The sequence below is a fragment of the Sitophilus oryzae genome, unplaced genomic scaffold, assembly GCF_002938485.1.
Source record: "Sitophilus oryzae breed Bouriz unplaced genomic scaffold, Soryzae_2.0 scaffold_1941_pilon_pilon, whole genome shotgun sequence".
In the NCBI taxonomy this organism is placed as follows: Eukaryota; Metazoa; Arthropoda; class Insecta; order Coleoptera; family Curculionidae; genus Sitophilus; species Sitophilus oryzae.
In genome coordinates, this window is record NW_022146659.1 from 395,859 (window position 1) to 409,314 (window position 13,456).

Consider the following 13,456-nt stretch of genomic DNA (forward strand, 5'->3'; position numbering starts at 1 on the left):
ACGGACTCAATATTGCTATTATTTGCCACTCTGCAATTTCTAAAAATTCAGTTGCTTGAGGTATAGATGTTATGGCAGCTAACAGCAGCGCTTTTATTTTTAAAAGCCTCCCCAACATTATCAAACATGACTTCCATCGTGTTCTTACATCCTGTTTGATCTTAGAATGGTAATAAATAAATAAATAATAAATAAATAAATAAAAATTATTTATTGTGTAAAAATGCATTACAATACATAATTGTACACAAAGGGTAAGAGATTTGGCGTAAAGCCACTCTTCCACTCCATCCAGAAATAACAAAATATACAGCAAACAAATACTTAATATAGAAATACAAAAAAATACATACATTATAAACCCAACCACCTCTCAATATTAATAATAATGTACAATAATATCCAAAATACAAATAAAAACATAATAAAAAAGTAATGGTAGTTTAATAGTAAGAAAAAATAAAATATATCCACTAGAAACGAAATCCAAATAAAAAAAGACTATACATGTAAATTGACGACACCTAATCTCTTTTTTAAGTAATGATAGTGGCAACACCAACAATTCCAAAATTTTGTTAAGGCAACAAGGTGCCATGTACGAAAAACAACCCTTATATTTAGATGAAAAGTGCCGCGGAATAGTGAATGAATCAGTTTTAACGCATCTTTCATGTATTTGTGGTCTTTTTACAATTAGCTTATACAAATAATCAAGAATACAATTTCTAAACAACAATATCTTTATACAACAATATCATATACAAATATTGACATAATATTCCAAGGAAATTCCTGGTTCTTTTAGTTCTTCCAAATAGGAACAATGAAAGGGAGATATGTGTAATCCGTACGGCAAGTCCCCCCCCACACACAAACCTCACACATGCATTTTGATTTTTTTGTAATTTTATGCAACTATAGTTTGGCAAAAAATTATAGTAAACCTGGCTACAGTAATCAATGTGTGGATAGATAAGTGATTTAACCAATAATAATTTGGTTTGTTCATCTAATTGATATTTCAGGCTATAGAGACATTTTAATCTATACATAGATCTTTTATACACTTCAGTACAAATTTTTGAAAGTTAAGACTGCTATCGAAATAAACTCCCAAATTCCGTGCCGATTCAACCCATTCAATAGTGCTAGCGTTAATACTTAACATATAGTTATTTGAAATTAGTGTTATATTAGTTAAACCACCAATGCAAAGAGCAACTGTTTTGCTAAAGTTGACCACTGAAATTTGAAAATGTTTACACCACGAATCAAAAGAAACTAGATCGTCATTAACCATGTTTACAGTATGCTCAGCCTGGACAATGTGCGTGCTTAAATATATTTGGACGTCATCCGCATACATATGCATTTGAGAGTTACTTATTGCTTTAGGCAGGTCAAATGTGTACAACAAAAACAACAGAGGACCGAGGATACTACCCTGGGGAACACCGCTAAAAGTTTCTTTTAAAGTTGAATACTGCGAATTATTTACTGTAACACGTTGACATCTCCCGTATAGGTAATCCTTAAACCAGGCCAGAGCAGCACCATCAAATCCAATAAAGTTAAGCTTAGCCAGCATTAACTCGAAGTTAACCAGATCAAAGGCCTTGCTTTGATCAAATAGAACTAAAATTGTGCACATCGACCTATCCATAGCATATGCAATATCGTCAACAACCTTAAGAAGTGCTGTTGTAGTTCCGTGGCTTGGTCGAAAACCGGATTAAATATATGGTAGAACATTATTCGTCTGGAGAAAAACATAAATTTGTTTTGAAATTATTTTTTCAAATAACTTAGATAAGGCTGGTAGTATACTTATAGGTCGTAAATCATTATAGGAATTTGGAGTGGCTACTTTTGGTATTGGAAGTATGTTAGCAGTTTTCCATATGAGTGGGAATGTGCTAGTTGAAATAGATTGATTAAATATGAAAAAACTCATAGGCGTGTTTCTGGGGTTGAACTATAAGTACTACCAGTTAAAATACTTGCACTTATTTCTGGGACACCTTGTACTACACATGAAACAAAAACATATTATTTGGCATTTATTTTCATTCTTGAATTTTTTTAATATTTTTTAGATGAAGTGCCATTGGACATCGACCTCCAAGAAAATTATCATATGGATGACTGCACTTTACCTTTAAGTGAAGTTTGGTTTAAATGCTTAGGAAATTTTTCGTTTTTATCAGATAAACTTAAATATTGTGTAAATTTTTTGGAGGATATTAAAAATAAGACAGTGGTAGATGAATACTTAGCAGTTATGCAGATGTATGATATATAATCTGAGGTTAGCAAGGATTGTGCAGAAACTAATTTATGTTGTAAGAAATATTTTTCAGAAATCGAGAAAAAAAATGCATGCTTAAAAATTGATATTGCTGATTCCTCTAATAGTTCTGACATAATTAATCATGATCCTGGATTAAGAAATTCAGTTACATCTGAACAAGAGAAAAATTATTTTATTAAATTAGGTCCTCATCAACCAGTTTTAAAAGTTTTTCCTAGTGATGGAAAAAACAGATTTTATTCGGAATGGTTATTCGGAGTATGAATTCCTAGAATATAGTACTGTAAAAGATGCAGCATTTTGTTTTGTTTGTTTTTTATTTTCTGATGGACCAGGAAGAGAGAAATCCGATAGTGCATGGGCTATTAATGGCGTAAGAAATTGGCGAAAAATGAAATCTTCAGGGTCAAATAAAAGCGGTAAATTACAGTTTTAATGCACATAAATCTGCATTATCAGATTATTGCCATTTTCTAGTTAAATCCATCCATATTGATATCCTTCTTGAGAAAAATAAACGAAATCTTATGATTGAACAAAATAGAATCCTGCATCATAATACTAATGTAGTCAAAATATTATTTGATGTTACACGAATGTTGGCTGGGCAGGGTTTAGCGTTTCATGGGCATATCGAAAAAGAAGGAAACTTTTGTAAAATAGTTGAACTTATGTCAAGACATAATTTAATTTAAAAAAATGGATTGATGATTCTAAAATGAGACCATATCACGTAACCTATTTAAGTACCACCTTCTCAAAACGAATTTATTGAACTTTTAGGGAAATCAGTTCAAGAAAAAGTTGTATCTGAAATAAATGAAGCTCCATTTTTTACCATTATGGCGGATCACACACGTGATGTTTCAAACAAGGAAATTTTATCAATAGTCGTGAGATTTGTAGATAAAGGTGGGTGTCCGAAAGAAAGATTGTTAAGTGTCATTGAAGTTGAAAGTAAAACTGGTGAAGCGACTTCTAATGACATTATTAAAATATTGAATGTAAATAATATAGACTTATCAAAGTTAGCATTTCAATCATTCGATTTCGCTGCTTCGAGGTCAGGTAGATTCAGTGGCACTCAACACAAAAAATTTCAGAAAAAGTTGGCCATCGTGATATTTTTATTCCCTGTCAGGCACATCGCTTAAATACCGCTTTAGAACACCGCTGCGGAGCTAGTGCAATTGTCGCTGATACTTTTTTTATGTATTGGAGGAACTTTACGTATTTTTAACACAAGCACAAAAAGATCACAGCGCTTAAAAACGTTAATTGCAACAACTGAAAACGCCATTTCACTAAAAAATTTATCTAAAACGCGATGGACAGCTAGAGCCGAAACTTTAAAGGCTATAAATGCATCTTTCGAAGATATTATTCAGGTATTGGGTGATATGGTAAAAGAACCAAATTTAGATAATAAAACAAAAGACAACGCCCATGGTTTATATAAAAGACTTTTGTCGTTTGATTTTGTAGGTTGTTTATTTTTTACAAAACACATATTTTATAAAATGAAAGTTATTACTGAAATTTTGGAAAAAGAACACCTAAATATTTTGGATGCAGTTGATTCGCAATAATAATACAGAAATAAATAACTTAATTGAAAGTGCTCAATTATTCTCCAAGAAAGTTGGTGTTCTACCAGAGAAGAGGATTATAAAAAACATCGTAGACGACGTTTGGTACCGAAAAGAAATGATATAAATAGGGATAACGCTTCTGATTTTGGACTTGAGAAGTTTTATCGCAAAGATTTTTCTTGCGTTATAGACACTTTAAGTTCTTTTATACACAACAATCTAACTGCCTTATTTGAATATATTGCTGACTTTATAAATATTTTTCAATTTCCGTTAAATAAAGAGAATATAAATATCGAAAATATCAAAAAAGTCAAGAATCTGTTTCCTCCATCATTAAGACCAGATGAATATTCACTTCAGGGACAGTTAGAAGTACTTTTTGATATATGTGTTACGGTTAAGGTCCGATGTCCGGTTAATGTCGACATTACCCGGTTAATCTCGAGAATAACACACAACAAAACAACCAGAAACATAACCTAACCCAAACATTAACGTGTTAATGTCGACATTAACCGGACATCGGACTTTAACCGTAACATGTGCATAAAAAACAATGTAGGTAAAATTCAAGAGTTAATTACTACTGCAGAAAAGTTTAAAGCGCCTCTAGGACATGCATTTAAACTCTGCCAATTAATTTTAACTGCCACAAACGAAAGAAAATTTAGCATATTAAAATTTGTTAGAAATTTTCATCGATCTACAATTTCCAACGATAAATTAGACCAACTTTTGCTGCTAAAAAGCGAAAAAGATCTCTCACTCACATTTTCAGAGCTTGTCGAAAAATGGGCTACATTGAAAGAAAGAAGAGTGAAATTGAACACTGATGCCTCCATGAATTGACTTAAATATCCCGATTTTTTTTACTTATTATTATATCCATGTATATAAATTGTTAATAGTATTATTAATTAAAGTAAATATACCTATAAATACCTTTTTTAATATCCACGAATTTATTTAATTAAGTTCAGTTAAGCCTCGGTTTCCTACAAAGCAGTACCGCAAAAGAGCGGCCGTAATTTGATGGCGAGCTACGCCGCAAAAAAGCGTGTACTTACATGCAAATCGGTGTGTGGTCCTCCAAAGCGTTCGGCTCGAAAAATCCAGCGCCGTATTTTCTGAAACGGTCTCTTTGTACGGTGGGATATTGCATTTCTTTATGTGATTCAGTGCAGTAATTCTAGCGTTTTATATTTGATTTGAACTGACTAAAAGCAAAAAGCGACAGTATTTTAAGGTACCGTATTTACTGTTACTTTCCGATAATATTGACCGTCAAAGCGGCTGTACTCGTTATCAACAGCGGCCGCCAAATTTTGGCCGCTTACGACACCTTTTGTAGGAAACCTAAGCTTTAATGTTTCAAGCACTTAATGTAGATTATTTTTATCTTTAATATTAAAACGACTTCAATTGTTTAAAATTTAAAACATATAATAATGAAATTGCATTCCATATATTATACAATAGCAATATCATATTATAATACATATATAGGTAATGCCCGAGTTGGGAAATTGAACAGGTCAGCACCCCCTCCCAATACAAGTGCCCCTCGCTACGCCTCTGGTTTTGGAGATGGTGGCTATAAATGAATGTCCGCGCGCTATGAAGAGGATGACTGACATAGATGACCTGAGTGCAATATCCTTGATGACCTTCTTACATATTAAAATTACATAATAACAATAATATAACAACCACAAATTCAACCTTGTAACCCCTATCTTTATGAATTTTCTTATTTCTTATCTTAATAATTAAAAAACAAAAGTCAAAAAAACAAATTTTTGGGAAATGGATCAAAACTGTTTCTTCACCAAATTAAGCCAAACTTTTGGCACTTGTTGTGATAAATGGATTTGTATTATAAATTAGATGATTTGCCTATTTATATTTTGAACTTGAAATTAATGTTGAATTGAAGACTTTGAAAAAATTGACATGTGCCCTTTTTGCAAATTATGCAAATTAGTATATTTTAAAAATAATATATTTCTTAAATACATCTCTAATTAACTCAAATATAAATCAAACATGAATAGGTAACATAAATACAAAAACACTATACTTCGAAAAACCTATAATCTTCGGATTACTCGTTGGTAATGTTGATTGTAGGCCACTGGAGAATAGCATCGAAATAATATTTGTGTTCTTCTGCAACATAAGCATTACATTTTATGTTTGTCGGAAGAGTGGGAAAGGCTATTACAGGTTGTGTCAAATTAAACGTATGCTACGTTAAACTTGACAGTACCTTTTAGTTGAGACGTATATTTAAAACATGAAAAGGTGCTTATTTGAAAGTTAACCTTTTGAGTGCGAGGAAGAAGTCTAGTTTTCTCTGAGACACAGTTTTTTTTATAAAATCTGCCCCACCAATTTTTGAAATCTAATATGTCACTTGTTTCAACTTCTTTGACTGAAATTTTTTTATTCTTTTTCGTACTTTTTAAGCGCTCTCTTTTGCCATTGACTCGCTTAACAATAAGAATCAGACACTTGTAATGTGCCTGGACCTTTCCAGAGCTTTCGACAGTGTAGATCACAATATTTTGCTGAATAGGTTGGATGGGTATGGTATTCGAGGAAGGGCTTTTAGAACTGATGAAGTCATACTTGTGTAAGGCGAACACAGCAGGTTATTGACTTTGATTTGAATGGCAGAAAAATAGTTTCTAACAAGATAATCATTGAAAAGGGGGTACCGCAAGGTTCAATATTGGGTCCACTTCTTTATATACTGTATACAAATGAGGTGCCCCACATTATTCAGGAACAAACAGTATTATATGCTGATGATACGACTGTGCTTTTCAGTGCAAGTGATGTCCTTTCACTCTCAACCAGAGTCCCATTTGTCGAAGTATTTTCACTCTATTGGACTATCTCTCAATATATCCAACACACAGTGTATGTTATTTAGCAATCGATACTCAATTCCCTTTATCCTCCAGCACGAGCAACAGGAAATATGTTCAGTAAATAGCGTTTCATTTCTTGGTTTAACGATCGATAGACGTTTGGATTGGCTTCACCATATTGAAGTACTGGCATCTAAAACTTCTCAGTTCTGCTATGCGCTGAGAGTAATATCGGGGTCCGTGGGGATCGATGCTGCTATGTCAGCTTATTATGCTTTTATCCATTCCAGATTTAAGTATGGTATTATTTTTTGGGGCAACTCCGCGGGGGTGGAAGGAATATTACGAATACAGAAAAAATGCTTACGTAGTATCTTCGGATTGAGTCAGCAAGAAAGCTGCAAGGAGATTTTTGTTGAACATAACGTTCTTACAGTTGTTTCCATGTATATTTTGGAGGCTGTGGTGTTTGTCCTGGAAAAATGGAATTTATTTGGACACCGTAGGCTCGAAATATGAATATGATACTAGACACAGATTACAGCTGGTTTCGGATAAATATAATTTCAGCTATCTTCAAAAAAATATAGATTACTCTCTGATAAAAATATTCAATTCCCTTCCGGAAAATTTTACCTTGTCTATGCCTAAAAACAAAGTTAAAAAATGCTTAAACATCTTTTTGTGCAGAGGAGCTTTTTATTCCCTCGCGGAATTTCTAAAGAGTGATAAGAGCGCCCTGTGTCATATTTAACATCGATTGTATATTGTAAAAACAACCACACCCGTATGTTTTTACTTTTGTTTTGTATTCATTTGATCTAAATTTGTTATTTATTGTAAGTATAATTTTGTGTTGTTATCTGTCTATACATACATAGATTTAATTCATTATTAGTATTATTTTCATAAAATATTTAATTTTAATATTACTATTTATTTTTGTTCATATAGTTCCTTTTTTGTTGAAATATGCAATTATTTTCTTTTAAAATTTTTTACTGACATTGTTTCCATGCCCCTTTTTTTGGGTTTCTTTTTGTATTATACAATAAGGAAATAAATAAAGCATTATCTATCTATCTATCTATCTATCTATCTATTCATATTTGCATAGTGCATATCATGTTTGCGCAAAATTTTTTTCACCAATGCCAAATCCCTCTCACAGGGGAGAAAAGAATGCTCTCTAACTGGGAAAAAGTGCCAAGTTGCTGGTAGTAAAATACCTCACCAACGGGCGTTGTTGGCAACTGGACGTTTTGCATGAAGTCGAACGCCACTGACATAACTTGCTCTTCATTTCCCGTTTCTTCAATGTCTTTGGTTATTTTCGAATAATCTTTTTTACTCCTTCGTTTATGAACTATTAATTCTGCAACTGCGGTGCGCTTGCTCATTTAGATTGTGACCGGCCTTTTATCTTGTTGTTTAATAATTCGCAAATGGAACAAACATCAACTTGTGGTCGTCCAAAAGACAGATTAAAATTTTCGCGGAAAAAAGATCTATAAAATGAAAAACTTACTTTTTGGTTTGGATATTTTTCTAAGTAAAGCTGATGCATTATTGTCAAATTTAGCTGGCTATTTAAATAATGCTTTTCACGTCCTGAGTAGTGACTAATTTTCTTAGGAAATCATTGTATATGTTCTTTGACACACTCCCGAATTTCTTCTGAAAAGGTATTAGAGCTCGTTATTTTTCCACGTAAGTCATTTGGTGATTTGCCTTGTGAGGACAAGTTGTTAATTCTCCTAATGCGTTTGTAGGTAAATTCAAAAAAGCTTTAAGGCAGATCTCTATTTTGGAAGTCCCTGGAAATGAGTAGTACCTCTACAACTTTTTGATTTAGGTTTATTTTTGTCACCAGGCCGGGGACACCGCTGCTGTACTTCTATTACATCCACAAGACCCTGCAGAAATATATCTTGTTCGTTTTTGGAGCTCAAAGAATAAAATCGTTGAAAAATTGCCAATTTGGCTTCATTAAAGAACTTTTCAGAGCATTTCATCCTGCAACTAAAAAATAAAATTAAAAAGCTATAAAAAATACACGCTCTAAAAGCAACCCACCTACAAAGACTTTCCATCACTTTTTTTCAAGAACATATCTTCCTTTACTGTTTTTATACGATTTTCCCTCTAATCTTGCTTTTTTCTGTATGTTGCGAGCATACCTAGCAGGATCTGCTTTTCGTTTTTTATGTTTAGATGTTGATTCAGGATTGTCTTCCATAACAAGTGAAATTTTGCTCACGCACACTGTCCCTTAAACAACACATAACTAACTGAAGCTGAGTTATATGTATAACGTCCGATAACAAGTGAAATTTGGCCCACGCGTACCTCTCCATTAAACAATAAAAAACCAACTGAAAACTGACGCCTCATTATACGTAAACTGGCCGATAAACTTGACACACCCCCACCAAATAATACACTAGCATCTTGCATAAACGGCACATGTCACTGACGTGTGTCCTTTATGCATAACGCGTTACACCGATAGCCGAGATTTCTAACAGGTAGAGTATGAGGACGTGCGCCGTTTATGCATACTCTGATGTGTATACCATAAGAAAATAAATTTTAACGTAAATGTCAATTTGTGAAAAAATTGACATGTGCCCTTTCTGCATACACCGATAAATAATTATTATTTATTAATAAATATTAAATTAAACTAATAAAAAAACTTTCTAATACTACCAACTATTTTTTACTAGTTCTCCAGTATTTTTTAATTTACATAACATTACATGATAATCAATCTTAGATCCAACATTTTAATTCCCACAAACTTAAATATTTTCTTAATACTATTAACTGCTTTGTTGCTATAATCTTCTGTTTTCCCATTTTTCTGTTTTTTATTTTTCTTATAATTTTCTACAAAAAAGGTCTAACTGCTGCGTCTGTGGCCCTAGTCATGAGTGTAGGTAACCTCTCCCTCCTATATTATTTGGGAGCTTTGCACCTTCAGTGTATTGTCTCCTCTTCAATTGATTATTTTAAAAAACCCTCAGCCTATCGCAGGTGGTACTGTGCGTGCTGCGTGCACCCACAGTTGGCATTACAAAGCTAGCCCGGTCTCTTGGTTGTTCGCTGTTCCTCTCACATTAACACTTGCCTTACCATTTGTCGAAAAAACTTTTAGTTAACCACTAAAAGGATTTTTAAGTCAAAGAAAATTCGGTTTTTAAGAATTTTCATACTAACAGTGCGTCGACTCTCGAACACTCACACAATTCGCACCCATCGCGTGGTGCTGAGTTGTTGTGTAGGTGGTGAGTGGGACAGTTGTTTCACCTGGAGATCTTTGTCGCATTTCGTTGATGATGTATGGAACGGAATGTTGACCATATCTTGTATAGATGCTACGAATTTTGTTAATTGCCCCTTCCCCAGTCCCTCTCGGACTGTTTTAAGGTGTATGCACTAACATATTCCAGTGCATATCACCATAACAGGTGCCTTCGTGCACTTGTTCCTTCTCTTCACCCACCCTTGGTCCCTTCAGGACCAATGGTGGTTTTACCTTTGATTACTTGTTTAATTTAATCCAAAATAATTGCGTGGGGTGCACTGCTATTTTGGTGCATTGCCGTTTCTTGGATTGACCAAGTCGCATTATTGTTTTTACTATTGTTATTCAATTGAGTCTCAATTTTTGATGTTGTTTGTTCGTCCCTCTACGGAGTGACTTTGTAAGTTTTTTTATATCCTATTGTAATATATTGCTAATGTTTACGTAGTTAACATTTTGAACTTCTGTTTCACTGTCATCATTTTCGACAGATTGTTGTCGTCATTAACTCTTTTACATGTACCCCTTTTAACTTTTCAATGTGTCTCTTTTTCTTATTGAGAATTCAGTACCTCTTAATGTTTTATAGAATTGTATAGTGATTTTTGAATCGTGCCTAATGTTTTTCTGGTTGCAGACATTTAGTAACATCTTTTTAATTGTAAATGTAATTGTTGTATAATGACCACAGCTTTTTTCTCGTGTAAGGGTGTTTTCAGATGTTTTTATAAGTGTGCGTACCTTGATCACTCCACTTTTCTACATGGCCATCCACATACTTAGTTTTTTATAGGAATATAATAATAATATTAAATTTACGTGCGACAGCCCTTTTCTCCATCCATAGATAATGAACCACAATGGTATGTTCTGGGGTGGTGAAGAAGAGACTAGACGTAATTTTAATCAAACACTAACATTTATTATACTAATTATACTAACTAAAAAACATATGTAAATGTACAGAAAAAAAAATATATATCGTCTATGTTAAAAGTCTCTTTTACACTGATTTTTGTCGCGCGGGACGCGGTCGCTTCGGATTCTTCTTGCGACGTTGCCGGTACGCGTCATACCGCCCACCTTGAATGGTTGTAGTCATTTAAGTCATTCAACGCAACCACACAAATCCGATGCGATAACTATTAGTGCGGGTCACACACATTACTCCGTTACAGGCAAAACGCATATTTTGCGAACCGCACGTTTTGAGATGCCCTTTGCCGTTTTTATAGTCACTACACGGACAACACCATCCGAACCTGGATGTATCTCTGATATACGACCCAAAGGCCATGGTAATGGCGGTAAATTGTCATCCACTAGTACCATCTCATCTCACCTTAATGGACACTTTGGTTAGTCGAATGTCCGTGGTCTTTGATCGTTGCTGAAGCTCGGTGGAGGTAATCTCGTAACCATCGCTTCCAGTCGCTGCGTGATCTGTGGCAGGTGTTGGAACTTCTTTGAGAGACGTCTGCATTCAAATGGAGATGTCGGGTTCAGGCACTGCTACCAAGGAGAGCTTCCACTGTGAAAGTAGCTTAGGGTTAACGGAGTTAAGTCGTCGGGATCGCCTGACAATGGCGAGAGCGGCCGCGAATTTGTAATGCTTCTACCTGTACCCAAACCCGTATAAGTCCCTCATATGTCAGGAGTAGATTGACCGGATAACCCTTCGTAAATGTGGTATTGATAGCTTTTGAACCGCCGGATTCCCTAAATTCCGCCAAATGGGAAGCGTATAAAATGCCACGATATTTGTTCAGTGGGTACGGTGAATTCCGGGTAAAGGTATTCTGATTTGGACTTGCGTAAAAAACTTTCTAATTCATGATTTGCAACTGATAAAGGTTCGTGCCATTATCTGAATACATGCTTAAGCATTTGCCCCTCTGCGAGATAAAACATTTGAATGTATTTAAGGAAATGAGTTGGTAGTTAAATCCACTACCAATTCCAGGTGTGACAGCCTTTTAGTAAACAAACATATAAAAACACACAGGTATGCCTTTACAAGTTGTTTACTGTACAATCCTACCTTTATGAAACATTTTGATTACTACTTATTTTGGGGTTCCGTTTTTGATTTCAAGAGCTAATTGATGCAGACATCTGACTGCCAAAAAAAGGCGCACTAAGTTACTGTGTTTAAAGTGTACCTTCAGAGTTCATCAGTACTCCTTCCAAAGAATTGATTGAAGATGTCGCTGATTATCATGCACATTTACTTGGCGGTACATCTTTGCACAATCAGCTGTTATGACATATTGGATGTTTTCTGGAAATCAAGTATAATGTAAGAAAAACAGATCCTGGTTGAATTGTAGTAACCTGGCCGCGAGTATCATTAAGCATACCATCCTGCTTGCAGAAGTTGTCGAACACAACCCTTAGCCTGCAGTTGACGAGGACTCTCTTAAAAACACAAGTATGCGGGAGGAGAATCAAACGCTTGATCTTCTAGTATGAACTTCTTGACATGGCTCTAGCGTTTTGATTCATCAAGAAAGTCGGGTATATTGTATGTAACTCAGTGTTTTTAGAATTTTTCTTTCTAAAACTCAGTGTTACTGGTGCAAATCCATTTTCAAAAGACTTAAACCGCTTTTAAGGCCATTGGTTTTGTTCCGCCTAATTTTGAACTGTCTATCTTTAATGGCAGCTGAACAGAAAAATCTTCCATTTTCACGTTTGCGATTAATACAAAATCATTCTCACAAGTCTTTTGCTCTTAGGGACCAAACTGGTGATGATTCGACGTGTTCTATCTGCCAAAAGTTTTCGAATTGCTTCTTTGTAGTTCTGAATTGGTGGTGAAAAAATGACACACTGTCTTGCTAGGGATATTTACTGAAATGTTAGCTTGACCCGATAGAATCCATCCCAGTTTGGTCTCTTTTGAGCAATAGTCTGAATTTGTTAATTTTATCTGTCCACACAGTAAACTCCAAAAATTGATGCGCCCAGTAGCATCAATTTTGATGGCACATTGCAGATGGATCAGCCAATTTTATATTTCTGGTATCTGGAAGATTCGAAAAGTCAATGGCGGTGTTCAAAGGCAGATTATCCGTAATTTGATCTATTACCAAAAAAGAGAGATCTGTTTGGAAATTATTGTGAACAGATTTAATGGTTACCTGTAATTTTATGGGAAATGTCTAGAGAAGTTTACTCAGCCCTGAGACCGCAAAGTTTGCTTGTGGTCAATTGTTTCTCACCATAGTTCTTCTAATGAAGTTACTTTATGAACCTGAAATCCAGTAGGGATTATGATATTCACCAGAACTATCACACATAAAACAATTGGTTGTCGATAACAAAATCTCATCATTTTAAAGGTAGTATGAGCTGATAC

General features: G+C 34.5%; 1 pseudogene; it reads right to left on the reverse strand.

The window, feature by feature from the left end:
* Nucleotides 1-7,840: 7,840 nt before the first annotated feature.
* LOC115883542 lies at nucleotides 7,841-9,052 on the reverse strand (annotated as a pseudogene).
* Nucleotides 9,053-13,456: the final 4,404 nt, after the last annotated feature.